Below are 17,764 nucleotides of genomic sequence, written 5' to 3'. Positions count from 1 at the left end.
TGTTGTGTTTAATTTTGGAATTTTTTGGGGTTCATTTGGACATTTTTAAACATTAACTGGGTTTTCCAGGCACTTTATGTGGATAATTCAAATTTGTACTACATGCACATTCTCCAGTGCATATAAACTGGTTGAAAAATCGAATATGTGTCCTTGGTTGCATGCTTAGGTCCCATGCATGAAATGGGAATGAATTTCGAACACCCTGCAACCGTCACTCGGCCGCAAACATTGAGATACCTAGTTTCTAAATTCTAGTAAATCCAAAATTTGTTTGAAATTCATGAAACTTGGCATGCTATCATGGAGCGGCATCAACGTGCCGTGGTAAAAAATTTGTCCCATTTGGGGCAGGTTTGGGTATAAGCTTCTCACAAGCTAGAGCTTCTCAATAGAAGCGTGATGGTTTCTGTAGGGAACGTGCCACCTTTGGGGACGAAATGATATCTGTTGCCTCTTATTGCTTTCAAAAAATTTTGAGTGTCAACATAGAACAAAAAGAGTGTTGCGTTCAGTTTTGGAATTTTTCTGGGTTCGTTTGCACATTTTTATGCATTAACTGGGTTTTCTAGGCATTTTATGTGCATAATTCAAATTTGAACTACATGCACATTCTACAGTGCATATAAACTAGTTCTAAAATCAAATATGTGTCCTTGGGTGCATGCTTAGGTCCCATGCAAGAAATGGGAATAAATTTCAAACACCCTGCCACCGTCACTCGGCCGCAAACATTGAGATACCTGGTTTTTAAATTCTAGTACATCCAAAACTCGTCTGAAATTCATGAAAGTTGGCATGCTATCATGGAGTGGCATCAGCATGTTGTATTAAAAAATTTGTCAACTTCCTCAGGTTTAATTCGGTTTTTAAATATAAAACACTCATCCCAAACGTTTTAGTTAGAGCACCCGTATTCATACCGATAGCTTGACCAGGAAGCCAAGGGAAAATGGGCTGAGCAGGATTTGTGCAGCTCTTGATCGCAAACGTTTTAGATAGAACACCTGTATGCAAAGTGAGAGCAGCGCAGGATTTGTGCATCCCTTCAATGCAAACGGTTGTTTTGGATGACCCGTGTGCAACCATGTACAAACAATTATTGGGTATGTTGCCATTGTCCAACTGGAAAGATTTACATTTGTTGATCTAGTAACGTTGCCATTTGTCAATCCTTATAACACTGTGATTTGTCAAAATATGCAACTAGAAATCATTAGCACTATCTAATTTTTGCAAACTAAAATTCAGTAATTAAGCATAGATTTCATTCATAGATTAAGTAGTCGTTCTTAATTTATACAAACTGTTCAACTCGACAGCTGAACTGACCAAACTTCTCCCCAATTGTTGCCAACCACATACTGAAATAGCTGGTTCAACTATATATACTAGTTAATTTTAAGTATGTTGTACAGTTCGACCTCACATCTATAGTGATATGAATTGAACAAAATAGCCCCTAAATACCACTACTACCACGGTGGGGCTTTGTGCTACTTCCGGTAGCCTCTCCTCTGCCGAGCGTGCTCACCCCCTTAGTAAGAGGCAGATGAGGAGGAGCCTACCGACGAGCTGTACAAATGCAATACGGTGCCTGCCGGTGCTGCATGTTCAGCGACGCTCGCCAGCTCGAATGCCCACTGCCGCTCCAGGCGTTCCCTCTCAAAGTGGCCGGACTGCTCGTAGATCTCCTGATTCCTCGCCTCTGCGTCGGCGTGTGCTGCGACCACAGCTGCGGTAAGGCTCTTTTCATGCTCGAGGAGAAGTTTGTTTGGTTTCAAACTCCGATTCAAACAGGAGGAGTACGCCATGCTAATGTGCCTTGGATGATCCACATCTTCGGGTCAGGCGCTGATGAGCACAGAGGTGCTCTTCCTCCTCCGGCAGGAACTCGATGTAGCGCGCAAGGTCGCTGACGCACATGCGGGCCTCCACCTTCGCCTCCCGCCTTCGGGCCACGGCGGCAGTGCGGGTGATAATCCCCGCAGTCGATGCTGGGTTGGCAGCCACGGCGGCCGATGATGGGGTGGTGGCCACGACCACCACCTCCCGCCTTCGGGCCGCGGTGCCGGAGCGGGTGATGGCCACGGTGGTCGGCAGTTGGGAGGCGGCCATGATGGTGGTGTGGTGGCAACGGTGGCCGGCAATAGCTGCCGACGGGTAGCGGCGGCGGAGCGTGTGGTGGGTATTCCGCGCACACCCAATAGGGACGCCACGCGCACTACACTACGCCGGGGACTGCATCGCCGACGCGATGTAGCCTCCCAGCTGGAGCTGTCCTCTGATGACGGCGGAGTGGGTGAGCGACGACGACGGACCTATGCCATTGGCAATTGTGGGAGAAGCAGACGAGATAAGCTACAGGGAGGGAGGGGAAAATGCGACGCAGGACTCGCCGACCGTGAGGGTTTTTATAGCAGGCCAGTAAGCATTGCGATTTTGGGGGATTTCATCGAGTCGGGTGGGAAGCTTGCGCAGGAACCTGCGAGGTTGAGCGGGAATGGGCTCACCGACGATTCATTGGCGCCACCGTTTGGCCAAAAGAACACCCCCGCGCACCGCGCAAGCTTGCGCTGTAAGCCGTCTGTGGCAGCGGGGTGACAAGACGTGCGAGAGGACATGTTTAATAAAAAACGTTTGCAATTTAATTACCTACTATACTCCCGTCCTGGTTTCTAAGTAGGATTTAACTAATAAAATATGAATGCATGTCGCCCAAGATTATATCATTGGACTCGTATTTTAACATAGTTTCTAGCTATACAATTTTTGTAACATGCATTAACACTATTTTGGATAAATTTAAGGTTATATAGCAGCAAGCATTTGCCCGCAACACACACGGCTTATTCCATCACAAACAGCTCGGATGGATCAAGTGTATGCCACGTATCGCACACGCAACTCTAATCTGATTCGTGCTTGATGTCTCCGACACCGCTCGCACAGTTCGCCTTATTTGCCACGTATCACCGTGCTGTCCTCTGCTCGCGTCCCTCGGCAAGATCTGCTCGCCGTTAGGCGCCGCGGCACGCTTTGCTTGTGTCCGTCAGCGCGCTCGGCTTGTGGACAGCTTTTCCTTGCATGTTCAACTGCTATATGCATATATATGCTAGCAAAATGCCCGTGCGTTGCACGGAACATCAAGATACATTTGTATGAGTAGTTTATCTTGTGAGAGAAAAGGATGAATGAGAGAAGTCCTTATCTGCAAGTGTGGTGAGAGGTGCGGGTATCTTTTTGCAGAATTTTCATAGTTTGATTTCTAACCGTCAGATATATATATATAGATCGGGCGGTCTATATTCCACGATGGCAGGCACACCATCATCACCAACTCGGTCTTCTATAAGAGTAGAGATAGAGATGGCTGATCACCGTTGAGGCGACCGCGGAGCGCTCTGCTCGCATCCCTCCGCGCGCGCTCTGCCAGCGGTTGGGCGTGCGCACAATCACGTCGAGGGCCCCATATGCATGCGGCTGCGCCGCGCGTGTTGCCACGCAATGCAGTTACGTGCGGCACACTGGAGTTACGCGCTAGAAATTAGAACTGCCATCAGGGCCTGTCGATATTCCTAGCCGTCGGGCTTCCCCTTTAATTCCTGCGGCCATTATAACCTTAGTCTCTTCAACCTTTCCATCGCGCCCCACAACACAACAGGCACACCCACGACGACACATAGAGAGGGGATGTCCAGCGGCGCTCCAATGGAGTTTGGTGACCATAGAGTGGAGACCCACGCGAGGGAGATGGATCTCTCGGTGGTGTACACCATCGACCCGGCCGTGGTGGACGACTACATTAATAGCGTTGAGTAGTTTCTTGCTCGAGACAAGTACAAGGTGGTTGGCATCGACCTCTAGTACACCACCAGTCATCCCGGCATAGATCAGAAGATTGCCGTCGCCCAGTTGTGCGTGGGCCATCATGTCCTCATCTACTACTATTGCATGGCCACAGAGCCTTGCGACCGTTTCAACAGGTTTGTCAACAGCTCTGACTACAAGTTCGCCCGGTGGAACCACCAATGATGTAAACGCGCTCTGTGTTACGGGCTTGGCCTGCAAGAACCTTGTCGAAATCCGTGACCACTACAGTGTCTGGGGCAGCACGAAGGACTCCCTGGTCGAACTCGCCTCGGCCATCATTGACCCCTACTACGAAAAGATTTAGCAGGATGCCCAGAGAACAAGTCCTGTATCCTAGCACGGGGCATGGATGTGGCAACTAGATGAACCTCACCTCAGGTTCGCGTCCAAGAGCGTGTACACATGCTACGAGATGCATAGGTGGATCGTTGACATGAGGAAGTGCCTCGTTACCAAAATCGACGAGCCCGGATCGAGCCACAAGCAGAGCAAGCATCACAAGAAGTAGATGATGATCAGATGGTCATTTATGCTAGTTAATCATGCATGTAATATATAGTTTACTTTATTGTTGGTGTGTGGAAATGCCATGTGTGTAGTAGCCACCTATGTAATTATGCATGAAATAGTTTACTTGGTGTGTGCAAATGGCATGGTTGTAGTAGCCACCTATGTAAGTGGATGTTTAATTTGGTTATGCAAGCATGTCCTTATAAGTGTGTGTGTGTGTGTGTGTGTCTATATATATATGTGTGTATGTATATGATGTTGTCCTGTATGCAATCCCATCGCACAACACACACGTCTTGTTAAGTTGAACCGTTTCTATTATCTTGTGTCAATGAAAACAATTCATCCGAGTGAACCGCATGCTGTATATCACACACACCTTGATCTGGCTAACCGTTTATCTTGTGTTGCCTAATCACAAACAGTTCATCCGAGTGAACCGTATGCTGTATATCGCACACACCTTCATCTGGCTACCCGTTTCTTTTGTTTTGCCTAATCACAAACAGTTCATACGAGTGAACCGTATGTTGTGTATCGCACACGCCTTCATCTGGCTGCCCATTTCTTTTGTTCCACCTCATCGCGAACAGCTAAATAAACTGAACCGTATGCCCTTCATCGCACACACAACTAAAATCTGAACTGTGTTTGATGCATCCTCCATCACAAACGTTTTGCACCTTTTTTGACGGTTTTCATACACCACCGTTTGTGATTATTGCATCGCACAAAGTTTCTCGAAGGGTCTTTGATCGTAGTGTCGCGTTAGCAGCATCCTGCAGTAGTGGTTGCAGCATTGGGGACAAAAATTCCCTCCATTGGTTGCAAGAAGCTTTGGTGTTCAGCATTCTGAAGATGTAGAGGCTTCTTGGCAGGCTCGGGGTAGATGGCTTCAATGGACAGATCAACCTCAGGCAGAAAAAAAAAGATGGTTGCGTGCTGAGGGTTGATAGTCAACAGAAGAATGGAGCTTGATCAGGCGCATCACCCATGGAGCATAGAACTTCAGGACAAATAGATCAATCCCAGAAGCAGCTAGTTGTCTAATGAAGAAATCCTGGGTATTGAATCTGATGCCATTGATGATATAAAATACCAAAGTCTTCATGGCTCCTTCAAGTTTGGCTTCAGAAGAATGTCCCTTGATTGGCCATAGAGTATGCCTCGGAATGTGGTATACTGTGCGTGGCAAGTACTCGAGGTCCTAGACTAAGAATTCCTTTGGGTATTCAGCATCTTGAGGTAATGGCTTCATCGTGCTGAGCATCTGACTCATATTGGGTTCGGGCCTCTGAAAGATACTCTGCAGTTCATCTCGATGACGCTGGCAACCAGGCTCGTATAACTCACCTAGAGTGGGCAGGGAAGTAAGCTCGATAATATCTTGAGCTTTGGCTTCGTGATGTACATCACCTGGCATCCACTCAAGGATTCATGTCTTCGGATCCCTGTTGTAGCCGAATATGAAGAGTGGCATAGAACTACAGTGGAAGCTCTTCATTCCAGTGCTCTTTGTCTGTTACAAATGGCAGAAGACCAACATCACTAAAGCAGTCAAGCGCTTCTTCAAGACAGGGCAGACCAGCAATAGCTTCACTATTCAGACGCATGTGGGGAAAGATTCGCTCTTGATTGTACAAAATGTAGGAGTAATAGCTTCGCTGCTGATGGCTCCAAAAACAATCGGATGAGATATTTGGCTTCGTGTAGGGATTTTTGGCACTATCAAAGAAGGTGTTGCGGGCTCTGACGTTGTGCATGTTGAAAGAACCCTTTGTAGTTGCAGCACCTAGAAGCCTTGGTAATCGTGGCTTGGGCTTCTGAACTTGAGGCCTCTGCTCCACATGATAGTCATATTGTGGGCCTGGAGCAATGGGAGGAACCATAATAGGCCATTTTACAGTGACCAGCTGTCCTCGATCAAAGGCATGTTCAATGGTGTGAGGCCTTGGAGGTGGAACAGTAGCTTCAGCATCCACATTCGCTTCAGGCTCCATATTGTCTTCAGCCATGACTGATTCATTGGCTCCAGAGGCATTGTTTGTGGTAGCCTCAGTGTTTTCAACCTCCGTTTGTTCAATAACAGGAGGGTCAGGCACAATCACATTCTCCTTGAGAATGACTTGATCAGTAGCAGGGGGTGTGGCAACTCTTTCTTCTTCTCTTTCTTCTTCATTATCTTCATCGGCTGATGCAGCCGGAATGTCTTCAGCAACTTTAGCTTCAGACACAGAGACATTTGCAGAAAGGGTGGCTTCAGGGAACACCTGCTGTGCAACTGAGCTTTGGTGCACTTCCCCTTCTGGAATGCTCGACATGGTGACCTGTGGCCTGGGTGAAGGAAATATGCCCTAGAGGAAATAATAAAGTTATTATTTATTTCCTCATATCATGATAAATGTTTATTATTCATGCTAGAATTGTATTAAGCGAAAACATAATACATGTGTGAATACATAGACAAACATAGTGTCACTAGTATGCCTCTACTTGACTAGCTTGTTAATCGAAGATGGTTAAGTTTCCTAGCCATAGACATGAGTTGTCATTTGATTAACCGGATCACATTATTAAGAGAATAATGTGATTGACTTGACCCATTCCGTTAGCTTAGCACTTGATCGTTTAGTATGTTGCTATTGCTTTCTTCATGACTTATGCATGTTCCTATGACTATGAGATTATGCAACTCCTGTTTACCGGAGGAACACTTTATGTGCTACCAAACGTCACAACGTAACTGGGTGATTATAAAGGTGCTCTACAGGTGTCTCCGAAGGTACTTGTTGGGTTGGCGTATTTCGAGATTAGGATTTGTCACTCCGATTGTCGGAGAGGTATCTCTGGGCCCTCTCGGTAATGCACATCACTATAAGCCTTGCAAGCATTGTGACTAATGAGTTAGTTGTGAGATGATGTATTATGGAACGACTAAAGAGACTTGCCACTAACAAGATTGAACTAGGTATTGAGATACCGACGATCGAATCTCGAGCAAGTAGCATACCGATGACAAAGGGAACAACATATGTTGTTATGCAGTTTGATCGATAAAGATCTTTGTAGAATATGTAGGAGCCAATATGAGCATCCAGATTCCGCTATTGGTTATTTACCGGAGATGTGTCTCGGTCATGTCTACATAGTTCTCGAACCCGTAGGGTCCGCACGCTTAAAGTTAGATGATGATCGGTATTATGAGTTTTGTGTTTTGATGTACAGAAGGTAGTTCGGAGTCCCGGATGTGATCACGGACATGACGAGGAGTCTCGAAATGGTTGAGACGTTAAGATTGATATATTGGAATGTTATATTTGGACACCGGATGAGTTCCGGGGGTTATCAGATAAATACCGGAGAAACCGGGAGGTTACCGGAACCTCCCGGGGGTTATTGGGCCTCATGGGCCCAAGTGGTGGAAGAGGAGAGGCGGCCAGCCCCCCTTTCCTTCTTCTTCTCCTCCCCTTCCTTCCCCTCTCCTACTTGGACTAGGAAAGAGGGGGGAATCCTACTTGGAGTAGGATTTCCCCCCTTGGGCGCGCCTCCTCCCCTTGGTCGGCCCTCTCCTCCTCCCCCTTTATATACGGAGGAGGGGGCACCCTATAGACACAACAATTGATCTCTTGATCTCTTAGCCGTGTGTGGTTGTGACGCCCCCGATCTGATCGTACACTAATCATGCACGCAATGTGTACGATCAAGATCAAGGACTCACGGGAAGATATCACAACACAACTCTAAAACATGAATAAGTCATACAAGCATCATAATACAAGCCAGGGGCCTCGAGGGCTCGAATACAAGTGCTCGATCATAGACGAGTCAGCAGAAGCAACAATATCTGAGTACAGACATAAGTTAAACAAGTTTGCCTTAAGAAGGCTAGCACAAACTGGGATACAAATCAAAAGAGGTGCAGGCCTCTTGCCTGGGATCCTCCTAACTACTCCTGGTCGTCGTCAGCGGGCTGCACGTAGTAGTAGGCACCTCCAGTGTAGTAGAGGTCGTCGTCGATGGTGGCGTCTGGCTCCTGGACTCCAGCATCTGGTTGCGACAACCAGAAAGAAAGGAAAGGGGGAAAAGGGGGAAGAAAGCAACCGTGAGTACTCATCCAAAGTACTCGCAAGCAAGGAACTACACTACATATGCATGGGTATATATGTAAGGAGGCCATATCGGTGGACTGAACTGCAGAATGCCAGAATAAAAGGGGGATAGCTAGTCCTATCGAAGACTACGCTTCTGGCAGCCTCCGTCTCGCAGGACGTAGAAGAGAGTAGATTGAAGTCCTCCAAGTAGCATCTCCAAGTAGCATCTCCAAGTAGCATCTCCAGTAGCATCGCATAACATAATCCTACCCGGCGATCCCCTCCTCATATCCCTGAGGGAGAGCGGCCACCGGTTGTATCTGGCACTTGGAAGGGTGTGTTTTATTAAGTATCTAGTTCTAGTTGTCATAAGGTCAAGGTACAACTCCAAGTCGTCCTGTTACCGAAGATCACGGCTATTCAAATAGATTAACTTCCCTGCAGGGGTGCACCAACTTACCCAGCACGCTTGATCCCATTTGGCCGGACACACTTTCCTGGGTCATGCCCGGCCGCGGAAGATCAACACGTCGCAGCCCCACCTAGGCTCAACGGAGAGGCCAGCACGCCGGTCTAAACCTAAGCGCGCAGGGGTCTGGGCCCATCGCCCTGAGCACACCTGCACGTTGCATACGCGGCCGATGAGCAGACCTAGCAACCTCCATTACAAAGGAAGTTGTGTTAACGCAGTCCAACCCGGCGCGCACCGCTCAGTCGCTGACATCACGAAGTGCTTCGGCTGATACCACGACGTCGGGATACCCATAACTACTCCCGCGTAGATGGTTAGTGCGTATAGGCTCGTAGCCAACTCAGATCAAATCCCAAGATCTCGTTAAGCGTGTTAAATATCCGCGAACGCCGAACAGGGCCAGGCCCACCTGTCTCCTAGGTGGTCTCAACCTGCCCTGCCGCTCCACCACAAAGTAACAGTCGGGGGCCATCGGGAACCCAGGCCCACCTCTACCGGGATGGAGCCACCTGCCCCTTCAGCCCCCATCTCCGAACAGTATCACAGGTAATGTAACTGTGTAAAGTATATCGTATATGCCTGTGATCACCTCCCGAAGTGATCACGACCCAGTAGTATAGCATGGAAGATGGACAAGAGTGTAGGGCCACTGATGGAACATTAGCATCCTATACTAAGCAGTAGGATAGCAGGTAATGGTAACAACAGTAGTAGCAAGGACAGGCTATGCATCAGGATAGGAATAACGGAAAGCAGTAACATGCTACACTACTCTAATGCAAGCAGTATAGAGAAGAATAGGCGATATCTGGTGATCAAAGGGGGGGCTTGCCTGGTTGCTCTGGCAAGAGAGAGAGGGGTCGTCGGTGATGTAGTCGACCACAGGGGCATCAACATCGTCACGGGGTCTACCGGAGAGAAGAGGGGGGAGAAACAGTAAATACATAGCAAGCAAGTGCATAACAGGACAACAAGCAGAGCTAGACGTGTTCTAACGCGGTAGTAGGTGATACCGACGAAGGGGGAAAGCATCCGGGAAAGTATTCCCGGTGTTTCGTGTTTTCAGACAAATGAACCGGAGGGGGAAAGTTGCGTGTTTGATATGTTAGGGGTGTGTGGTGGACGAACGGGCTGCGTATCCGGAATCGTCTCGTCGTTCTGAGCAACTTTCATGTTGAAAATATTTTAATCCGAGTTACGAATTAAAAGATATGATTTTCTAAAGATTTTATTAATTTCTAAATTTAATTAATTAATTCGAAAATGAAATAATGACATCAGCATGATGTCATGCTAACGTCAGTAGTCAATAGAGTTGACTGGTCAACCTGACCAGTGGGTCCCACTGGTCAGTGACACATTTTAATTAAACTGATTAATTAAACTAATGATAATTAATTAGGAGATGGGCCCTTGATTAATTAACTAACAGTTAATTAGGTTAATCTAATTATGATAATTAACTTAATTAATTAATTAATTAATTAATTAATATAATTATTATTATCTATTTATTTATTTTATTATTACTATTATTATTTTTAACGTCCTGGGGGCTAGGCCCCACATGTCATTGGGCCAGGGGCTAACGGGCGCGCGGGCGACGGGTTTCGGTCACGGCGTCAACGGGCGAACCCGGGCGGCGCCGTCGGCGCGACGAGCGGCACCGGACGAGGACGAGCGAGGCACGGGGGTCGCTGGATGGGCACGCCGGCAGAAGGGCAGCGGCAGGCGCGGGCGCTTGACTGGGGCGGACCCGAGCGCGCGAGGGGGCGTGGCGGTGCGGCAGTAGCAGCCGTGGCAGGGGCGGCGTCATGCGGGTGGACGGGGAGCTCCGGGCGAGGAGGACCCGCGGGCAACCAGCATCGAGGAGCAGGGGCGTGGCCACAAACGGCGCGCGTGCGCGGCCGACGCGGTCAGGGCACGCGGCAGGGGGGGAGCAGAGGGCGCGGTGATGCGGGGAAGAGAGGAGGAGGGGAAGAGGCTCACATCGAGCCTGTCGTTGTGCAGTCGTGTGCTCGGGGAGGGCCTAAGGTAGAGGGCGCCGTTGATGGAGTCCGGCGAGGTCCTCGGGCAGTTGCGCGGGCTCCGGGCGGCGATGAATCAAGGACGAGGCGGCGGCGTACGGCGGGTCGGGCGCGGCGTCGGAGCTCGCAGATCGGGAGAAGGGGGAGGCAAGGAGGAGGCGTTCGGTGAGGTCCGGTGACGGGGCCGGGACGGCACCAGGCGGCGGCGTACGGCGGCGGGGCCTCCTCTGGTTCCAGCCCCCGTTTCAGATCGGGGGAGGGAGAGGGAGGAGAGAGTGGGGATCGTGCCGGGGGGAATGGGTGGACCGGCTAGGGTTCCGGTCGGGGTGGGGGTTAAGGGGAGGCCGGCTGGGCCGGCCTGGCGGTCTGCTGGCCTGCTGGGCCGTGGCCCAATGGGCCAGGGGGGTTTGTGTTTCTTTTTTTTTACTCTTTATTTATTTTTCCTTTCTGTTTTATTTCTAGTTTCTCTTTCATTTAATTTTTATCTAATATTAAAATGATCCCGAATTTAGTAATACATTAAAACCCACTATAACAATAGGTCTTACCCCAAAACAAATTAGTTTAGTATTTTGTTAATTATAAAAGCATTTAAATATTGGTTTTTGCTACTGTTTTATTCACCTAAGGGCATTTAAACATTTTATAAAAATGTGGTTTCTCCACCATAATTACCTATGCATTAGTTGGATCACTCCGAACATTTTAGTGTTAATATTTGAAAACTCTTATTGTTTCATTGATTTTTTTGAATTTGAATTCAAATCGGTTCCGAACTAAAGCGAGATTAGCAACAGTAACCGTGGTGACGTGGCATCATTAACGGAGGTTTACTGTAGCTTAATTACCCGGGCGTCACAGTGGTGCCCCCTCCATCATATTCCACCTCGATAACATCATAGCGATGCTTAGGCGAAGCCCTGCGTCGGTAGCATCATCATCATTGTCACCATGCCGTCGTGCTGACAGAACTGTCCCTCAAAGCTCAGCAAGATCGGAGTTCGAGGGACGTCATCGAGCTGAATGTGTACTGAACTCGGAGGTGCCGTACGTTCGGTACTTGGATCGGTCGGATCATGAAGACGTACGATTACATCAACCGTGTTGTGCTAACGCTTCCGCTTTCGGTCTACAAGGGTACGTGGGCAACACTCTCCCCTCTCGTTGTTATGCATCACCATGATCTTGCGTGTGCGTAGGAATTTTTTTGAAATTACTACGTTCCCCAACAGTGGTATCAGAGCCAGGTTTTATGCATAAATGTTTATGCATGAGTAGAACACAAGTGAGTTGTGGGCGATACAAGTCATACTCCTTACCAGCATGTTACACTTTGTTTCGGCGGTATTGTTGGATGAAGTGGCCCGGACCAACATTACGCGTACGCTTACGCGAGACTGGTTCTACCGACGTGCTTTGCACACAGGTGGCTGGCGGGTGTCAGTTTCTCCAACTTTAGTTGAACCGAGTGTGGCTACGCCCGGTCCTTGAGAAGGTTAAAACATCACTAACTTGACGAACTATGATTGTGGTTTTGATGCGTAGGTAAGAACGGTTCTTGCTCATCCCATAGCAGCCACGTAAAACTTGCAACAACAAAGTAGAAGACGTCTAACTTGTTTTTGCAGGGCATGTTGTGATGTGATATGGTCAAGGCATGATGCTATATTTTATTGTATGAGATGATCATGTTTTGTAACCAAGTTATCGGCAACTTGCGGGAGCCATATGGTTGTCACTTTATTGTATGCAATAAAATCGCCCTGTAATGCTTTACTTTATCACTAAGCGGTAGCGGTAGTCGTAGAAGCATAAGTTGGCGAGACGACAACGATGGAGATCAAGGTGTCGCGCCGGTAACGATGGTGATCATGACGGTGCTTCGGAGATGGAGATCACAAGCACAAGATGGTGATGGCCATATCATATCACTTATATTGATTGCATGTGATGTTTATCTTTTATGCATCTTATCTTGCTTTGATTGACGGTAGCATTATAAGATGATCTCTCACTAAATTTCAAGATAAAAGTGTTCTCCCTGAGTATGCACCGTTGTGAAAGTTCTTCGTGCTGAGACACCACGTGATGATCGGGTGGGATAGGCTCTACATTCAAATACAACAGGTGCAAAACAATTGCACACGCGGAATACTGGGGTTAAACTTGACGAGCCTAGCATATGCAAATATGGCCTCGGAACACTGATACCGAAAGGTCAAGCGTTAATCATATAGTAGATATGATCAACATAGTGATGTTCACCAATGAAACTACTCCATCTCACGTGATGATCGGACATGGTTTAGTTGATTTGGATCAAGTGATCACTCAGATGATTAGAGGGATGTCTATCTAAGTGGGAGTTCTTAAGTAATATATCAGCATAAGACAAACTCAACATTGCGAAGATAAACCTAGAAGTCAAATAAATGTTGAAGACAAACCAAATGTGAAGACTATGCAATTATGACACCAAATGAAACACTTCAAAAAGCTTTTCGATGGTGGCGTTAGCCACCATATAGGAAGTATTAGACCTAGACATGGCGCACAATTATCGTGGTGCTCCGAAGTAAAATTTCGTGTTAATGTATTCACACTGAGAGTGTATGTCTTTATTGATTGAAGATATACGTTACTTCGTGTGTTGCACATCTAAGTCATCAACATGCATAAGCGTTAGGATGTGTGTCCAATTACAGGACATTTGAGGATTCTAAGATATTTAGCTCACACCACAACTTGCAAAACCTTTTCTCATTTGTGAAGATATCTGCCAATTGCTCTTCAGTGTTGACGTGAATGATATCAATATCCTCCTTCATGACATGATCTTTGAGAAAGTGATGACGGATCTGAATGTGCTTTGTCTTCGAGTGCTGAACTGGGTTGTTGGCAATATTGATGGCGCTTTCATTGTCGCAGTATAGGGGCACATGCTTCAGATGAATACCATATTCCTTGAGAGTTTGCTTCATCCATAGAAGCTGAGCGCATCAAGATCCATGAGCAATGTATTTAGATTCTGCAGTGGAGAGAGATACAAAGTTCTGCTTCAATGAAGACCAACAGACAAGAGATCATCCCAGAAAGTGACATGTGCCTGATGTGGACTTTTGATCAACCTTGTCACCAGCATAATCAGCATCTGAGAATCCAACTAGATCAAACTCTGAGCCCTTTGGATACCATAATCCTAGTGTTGGGGTGTAAGCCAAATATCGAAGAATTCGCTTCACGGCTAAGTGGTGCGATTCCTTTGGTGTCGCTTGGAATCGGGCACACATGCAAACGCTAAGCATTATATCTGGCCTAGATGCACATAAATAGAGTAAAGAACCAATCATGGAGTGGTATACCTTTTGATCGAACTCTTTACCATTGTCGTCGGGGCCCAGATGACTTTTGGTTGGCATTGGCGTCGTGTATCCTTTGCAATCTTGCATTCCAAACTTCTTCAGGCAATCTTTGAGGTATTTTTCTTGTGATATGAAGATGTCATTGCTCTGTTGAAGGATTTGAAGACCAAGGAAGAATTTCATCTCACCCATCATGGACATCTGATATTGCTCTTGCATCATATGTGCAAACTCATCACTGTATTTCTTGTCTGTGCAGCCGAAGATAATGTCATCCACATAGATTTGGCATACAAACAGTTCGGCATCATATGTCTTCGTGACGAGTGTGGGATCCAAGGAACTAGGTTTGAAGCCTTTACTCTTCAGGAAGTCTTTGAGTGTGTCATACCAAGCACGAGGGGCTTGTTTGAGACCATAGAGTTCCTTGTTGAGCTTGTATACCATTTCAGGATGCTTTGGGTCTTCAAAATTAGGTAGTTGTGCAACATACACTTCTTCTTCAATCTTACCATTGATAAAGGCACTCTTTACATCCATTTGATATAGAAGGATGTTGTGATGGTTGGCATAGGCTAGCAGGATGTGAATGGCTTCAAGCCAAGCCACCGGAGCAAATGTTTCATTGAAGTCAATCCCTTCTACTTGAGTGTAACCTTGCGGAACTAGACGAGCCTTGTTTCTGATAACTTGGCCATGCTCATATTGTTTTTTGCAATAGATCCATTTGGTGCCTATGATGTTGTGCTTACGAGGGTCAGGACGCTTTACTAGTTCCCAAACATTGTTCAGCTCGAACTGTTGAAGCTCTTCTTGCATAGCTTGAATCCATTCAGGTTCCATGAAGGCTTCAGTAACTTTCTTGGGTTCAGATATAGAGAAAAATGCAAAGTGCCCACAGAAATTTGCTAGCTGTGTTGCTCTTGAACGAGTGAGTGGACCAGGTGCATTGATGCTATCCCCTGTTCAAGAATTTGTCCGATTAACCAGTTAACTTGCCGATTAATCCCTACTCTTAGGGTCACTGAGTAGCTGATAAACCAATAAATCGTCTGATTAATTGATTAAATGGCCGATTAACTTGCCGATTAGCCTATTAATCCCCTACTCGCCAGCCAACCGAGCAGCTACCAGTTAACGATTTCCTCAACAATGATGCTATCCATTATCTTCTCAATCTATACTTTGTTTGCAACACGAGGATGAACTAGACGAAGACTTTCTCTTGTTGCTCATTGTCTTCAGTTTCAGCATTGACTTTAGGCTGAGCAGTGTCTTCGGGTTGATTTGGTGCAAAAATGATGATTTCTTCTTCAGCCTGAGCCTCAGAAGGTATGATTTCTCCAGTACCCATAAGCTTGATAGATTCACTTGGTGAGGCTTCATCTAGCACATTTGGCAGGTGCTCTCTTTGCGAGTCCTTAGTCTCATCGAACCGCACATCCATAGTTTCAACCACTTTATAGTGAAAGAGATTGAAGACCCTGTAGGAGTGTGAATACTTTCCATAGCTAAGAATAAAACTTTCATGTGCTTTTGGTGCAAATTTTTAAGTGTGATGTGGACCATTAATCTAGCACCTAGCACCAAATACTTTGAAGTAGCTGACGTTTGGCTTCTTACTAGTTAGTAGCTCATATGATGTCTTCTTTAGAAGCTTGTGAAGATAAACACGGTTGATGATGTGACTGGCAGTGTCAATGGCTTTAGGCCAGAATTTTCTTGGAGTTTTGTATTCATCAAGCATCATCCATGCCATCTTAATGAGGGTTCTGTTCTTGCGCTCCATGATGCCATTCTGCTGAGGTGTGTAAGGAGCTGAGAACTCATGAGTGATGCCCAATGTATCAAGATAAGTGTCGAGGCCGGTGTTCTTGAATTCTGTGGTGTTGTCACTTATGATGTGCTTGATCTTGATGCCATAGTTCGTTATGGCACGATTAGCGAATCGTCTGAAGACATCTTGCACTTCATTCTTGTAGAGGATTATGTGCACCCATGTGTATATTGAGTAATCATCAACAATGATGAAGCTATAGAGGAAAGCAATGGTAGTAAGTGTAGAGTAGTGAGTAGGGCCGAATAAGTCCATGTGAAGCAGCTCGAAGGGACGGGACGTCGTCATGATTGTCTTTGAGGGGTACTTGGCCCTAGTCATCTTTCCAGCTTCGCAGGCACCACATAGATGATCCTTCTTGAACTTGACGCCCTCGATGCCTACGGCATGCTTCTTCTTTGCTAGAGTTTACAAGTTCCTCATGCTGGCATGCCCTAGCCTCCAATGCCAGAGCCAGCACTCTGAAGCTTTTGCTAGAAGACATACGGCCAACTGTGGACCTGCTGAGAAAACTACCATATACAGATCATCTTTTCGATGCCCTTCAAATACTGGAGATTTGTCAGATTCCATAAGCACAAGGCAACAATATTTTCCAAATATCACAATCATGTTCAGATCACAAAGCATTGAGACATACATTAAGTTGAAACCAAGGGATTCAACAAGCATCACTTTATCCATGTGTTGATCCTTTGAGATTGCAACTCTACCTAGACCCAATACCTTGCTTTTACCAGTGTCAGCAAATGTGATGTGACTCTTGTCAGATGGACGTAGGTTTGAATCCATGAGAAGACTTCAATCACCGGTCATGTGGTTAGTGCATCCACTATCGATAATCCATTCTGAAGCCTTTAGTGTCATACCCTATAATGCAATTTGGGGGATAGGCTTCTCCAAGGGTATTGTGAAGCATAAATATTTGACGAACAAGCGGATTATGGAAGTTCAGATCTTGGTTAGGATAAATAGGACGTTTGTCAAGGAATCCTGGGATGAAATACATAGTAAGACCATTTGGGCATTTTATCTTGCGCCCCACAAGATGTTTTAGGTCCCCAGCATAAGCATCAGACGCTTTTGATTTCTGGCTAGAGACCTTTCCCTGCAGAAGAGAGTTAATTTTTCTTAACCACCCACATCTTCAGGGGTGTCTTAGAAGCAATGAGTCTAAGTGTAGCATCTGAGAACGTCGGCTTTGTAGCCCTAGCAAATAGCCTTGCAAGTGGTGAATAATACTCATACGAATAAGTAGAAAAGTTCTTGGTCCTATGAACATAGCGGTTTGATGAAACACACTCGTATTCATAAGTCTGGGTATGGTTTCCCTGCAAAACATTGGCGTTAGGGTGACTCTGGTGAGTCCTCTGTCTCTATGAAGCCTTTCGGCCATATGAAGCCTTTGGTCTGGGGTTTGTCTTCTTCCCAGGTGGTGTCATGATGACATTCATAGGAAGTTTCTCAAGACACCTTTTGGGCACCCAAATCTTCTTCAAAGGTGGTCCATTCCTGTAGTTAGTACCAATACACCTGGCAAACACTTCACCATTATGATTCTGAAACAGTTTATAGTTTGCATCAAAGGATTC

This window comes from Triticum aestivum, chromosome 6A (assembly GCF_018294505.1).
Source record: "Triticum aestivum cultivar Chinese Spring chromosome 6A, IWGSC CS RefSeq v2.1, whole genome shotgun sequence".
NCBI classification, from domain to species: Eukaryota; Viridiplantae; Streptophyta; class Magnoliopsida; order Poales; family Poaceae; genus Triticum; species Triticum aestivum.
This window is presented reverse-complemented; position numbering follows the sequence as displayed.